This window comes from Diadema antillarum, unplaced genomic scaffold (genome assembly GCF_040938485.1).
Source record: "Diadema antillarum isolate AM-2024a unplaced genomic scaffold, OU_Dant_1.0 seq00000550_RagTag, whole genome shotgun sequence".
Lineage (NCBI taxonomy): Eukaryota > Metazoa > Echinodermata > Echinoidea > Diadematoida > Diadematidae > Diadema > Diadema antillarum.
This window is the reverse complement of record NW_027271495.1, coordinates 1,996,937-2,001,519: the sequence shown is the minus strand read 5'-3', so window position 1 is coordinate 2,001,519 and position 4,583 is coordinate 1,996,937.

Sequence of the window (4,583 nt, the reverse complement as noted above, 5' to 3'; positions counted from 1 at the left end):
CCCCACCCCAGTTCCTCCTAATTACTGTATTTGCCAAATATTCTGTGAAAAATTGTCGCTTTTTATAAAAAAAAAAAAATATTTCTCAAATTTTTCAAGTCGAACGATAATCACATATTCAACAACACACTAGGATATTAACTCTAAGCCAGACGTGAGTGCGATGTGCACGAGTTCATTTCTCCATTCATTACTCTACTCCACAACCACAAATACAAATGTAAACCACTCTTAAACTTGTCAGAAAGTCCACCGCGATTTGCACAAAATCATACTCGCTTAATATGTGGCATATACAATATTATCCATCTAACGTTAGAGTTTAAGGATGGAAGATTAGTATTAAAGAATGTACATTGTAGGATTGGATATTCACCTTCAGATCTGTAGAACCTGTGAGGTGTGCCATTAACTTTCACCGTACATTGTTGAGCCAAAGTGATTTGTCTTTTTTGTGTGTTTGTCTCTGTGGATAATTGGTCTTTCACTGAAGTGTAATAGGTGAGGCAGTCAGAAAAAGGACGATAAATGATATAAAGTTATATATTTTCCTACTTGGTATACAAGAGAGTTAGCTGTCTGTAGGACTACTGTGACCAAAATGTCTCGGATACAGTTCTCATAAAGACTTCTACTTATTCATTTGAATGTAGTACAATCATGGTAAAGCATAAAGTTGATTTTCACTGATGAGAGGTTGTATTTATTAACAGAGTGAAACTCATTTCAGCAGCTTTTTATCAAGGCTTATAAGACAAGTGAGGAATATGGAGGCTTTAATACTCATATAATGCAAGACACAGTCTACAGGCTGGCAGTATAGAATGCTATATATACTATAAATGTGTGTTCTTTAAATATGTTTGATTTTTGTTTCACAACTAGCTGCAAGATTGCAGTGGTTGCAATAAGATATTTTTGTGTTATTTTTCCCAAACCAAGAGCCTGTAGAGGTGCTATCTTTTCATTAGACCTTTCCATCCTATAATTGTACATAATCAACAAAGCTCTATTTACATTCTGATTGATGTGGTATAGCTGATGTAAATATTAATATGCATAGCAACATTCTGTATGTGGAGATAAGGGGTGGAGGCTTGTCATGAAGAATAAAAAAGTCATATCCCATACATGTGCCAAAGTTTGAAAGTAATTTTATGTATTAAAGTATGGTTGTAGGAATCAGCGCTTGGTCAGGCAGGCATGCGGTCAGCCCATTGCAAATGTTGTGGATCAATCTGCTTCTCCATTTTTTGAAAGCGATTCCAAAGGAAATTTAGCAGACAATGGTTGAGCTTAGAGTAGAGCTGTGCAAGCCACATTTTGCAACAGCAGTGGAAAGTGCATTGCCACAGTGAGAACATACAGTGTACATGTATATGCCTCAAAATCAGGTAAAAGGCCTGCAGATCTATCTCCTTCTGTAGTTTTTGACAGAAAAAAATTTACAAGAAAATTGGCATACCGGTACAAGAAGCAGTCGTGCTAAAGTTGTGCCAGACACATTTTTCAACTGGAAAGTGTGTTGCCATGGCAATGGTGCATTTTAACCCCCTTCCCAAATCGCGCAAAAACCTTGCAGATAGAGATTCTTTTTTTTTCCAGTCTTTGAGCGATGCATATAAAAATTGGTACATTTGTTGATTGCGATGCAATGATACGCAGGAAAAATTTTAGGGAGTATCAGAAAGTGTTGCCATGGCAGCATAGCATTATTGCCCCCAACTCGAGAAAAAGTCATGCGGATTTAACTTCTTTAATTCATAAGTGATTCAGAAGAAACTCGGCACATGTGATGTAAATTCATGCAAGACATAGTTTTTAAGAGTAACAGAATGTATGTTGCCATGGAAACTGCATTTGTGACTGTGCACCTCAAAACAAACAAAAAGTCGCCAGACATGAATTTTCAGTTAAGACCATATTCTGAAAGAGCAGACTTTAAGCTTTAAAATGATGTATAACTCAAATCAAATGGACTCTCCTAACCTACCTAAATATTGGAAAGAAAGCACAAACTCAGGAAAAGTGTGAACTGAGAAAAGAGGCTCTGAAGTACAGTGTCTATTCAAGCGCTTAATCTTTACCAAACCGTGCTGGCTGTGCGATGAATGGGACAAAAACAGGAAGTAAACCACCAGAATAAAAACAATGAAAAGATTATCAGATTGAAGTGAAATTAAGCATGCCTCATAAACACATTCTGTCCATAATCAATGTCAACTTTCAAAGCAGTAGCACTATCCTTTCAAAAGTTATTAGAGTGTGGACAAGGTTTTTCAGAAATGAAAAAGGGATTCTAAAGACACACCTAATCACACTATTCTACCAAAAATGTTCGAGATAAACTGCTAAAAGACACACTTTCCTGCCCGTTTTATGATACCAAATTTTAGCATAATGTAAAAGAAGACCCGCTCTTTCAGAAAATATGAAAAAGTCAAGTTCGGCTAGGTTGACCCATTTCACTTATTTTCAGTCCTCACGCAAAATCAGTGTGTGCAACTTTATGTTCGTTTTGAGGTGCACGGTCACATTTAGTTATTGTTTATTTGTCTACAGTGTACTAGTACAGAAGTGTTATGCATGGGTATTAAACAACATCAGTGATATTTGTAGATTATATAGATTTATCATCTTGAATCATTGTCATGAAATTTTTAATGTAAAGATGAAAATCATGTCTGATTAATCATGCCTGTGTAACAAAAGTAAAACTGGGAGGAGGAGAAACAGAGTTGAAAAATAATTTTGAAGCTTTGCACTTCCATATCAGTATTAATTATCATTGCTCTTTGATTTTTTTTTTTTTTTTTTACTTAAATCATATGGATCACTGACTCAAAATGTAGCCGTTATTGTTACAGTATATGTTTTTTTTTTTCTTTTTTTTTTTTGGGGGGGGGGGGGGGAGGGAAGAAGTGATAAGGAGGGGTTTGCTTGTTTTTTTTTTTCTTCCGTTTTTTGTTTCGGTTCAGTAGGTTATCGCTCAAGGTACGGGTTAGACCATGATAGTATTACTGCTTTCATTGTAAAGAGTGGTGCCTGTAATTACTGGAATAATATACATGTACTATGGCCATATTTGAAGGGGGAAAAAGTGAAAATGATAAATTAAGATTTGTTGTAAAGTTGAAATATATTTGTATTTTTCAATGAATTAATATTGTGATATGTGTGTGTTTTGGGTTTGGGTGTTGGTTTTTGTTGTTGTTATTTTGGTTTAATGGAGAGGCAAATTCAACAGCTCTTGCATTTTTGAGAGGAAACGTGTGCATACAACTTTAATGGAACTCATAGCATCCCATTGCAAGAAAGTGTTTGCGTGATTATTTTTGTAGGAAGTATTATCCTCCTGATACTTTGTGTAAGGGTAAAGGAGAGGTTTTCTCACACACCTCTATTAAAGGTATTGGACAATGAGATTGGGTGCTAGCTCTTTATTCTAGTTCAGTCCGTCCTGCCAACCATGCTTCACATTCAAGATAATCAAAGGTCACGATACATTGTGTACATGTTTATGTGAAAAAGGTGTGCTAGTGCGAAAACAAATAGAATGCCGGTTTTGGAAAGTGCCACGAGCTACTGGGATGCATGGAGATACCACCACATCAAACATGTGTCAATGTTTGCCTTCTATACCATCCATACCATGGCTGAATCACATTTAGAATGGGTTTCTGCTGATTGCCTTTTAAAAAAAAAAGGAAGAAAAATGCCCCGTAATTACGCATACCTTTATGAATTGTTCTGGGAAGCATGACTTTTTGAAGACAACCTTGATGGAAAATTGAAATTTACTCCCAAAATCCCTGTGGAACATACACTATATAGCTACCATGCACTGCAAGCTAGATGCACAATCTGTGTCAGGAATAGAATTGTGCGTGATGCTCTCAATGTACTGTGGGATATTATTGTGGTGTATGGATCAGTTTGTGCGACGGGGAAAAATCTTCGATGTTGGCAAGCCGTCTGCCGAGTCGGACGAGAGACCTTGGTGCACCCAAGAGTCAAAGAAACCAAAGTTACATAGCTGAAGAGAACGACAACAGAGTAGGCCCTATTGTGTATGTATGACTGAAGCTGTAAGTGTCACACTGTTTATTGCGTTCACTGTGTGAACTACTTGTAGGAAGTATCAACAAATATATAGTATAGTCATAATATACATGTATAATGTAAGTTTATATACATTTATATGAATATGTATATGTATACATAATTATAATCATGAGCCAGGTGTGCAAGATGTACAACCAAAATCCATTGAAAACACACATTCTGTGAGGTATACATTCATATGAACTGGACATTTGTAATTTAGCAAGATATACATTCCCACACAGTATGTACCAATATGTCAATTTCCTTGCTTGGTTGAGCTTTTAAAATCCTTTTTATTTCTTTAATATCTGAGGTGGTAGTAATGCTGATCACTCCACTCCGATGGCAAGCTAATGAAAATGTGCAGAAAGTATGTGTAATTGAAGTTAAAGAATATGTTAGGAAGATACAAGTTTAAGCTTCCAGAAAAAAAGAAATACATTTAGTAAATTTAACTTCACACTTTGAGCGCTATG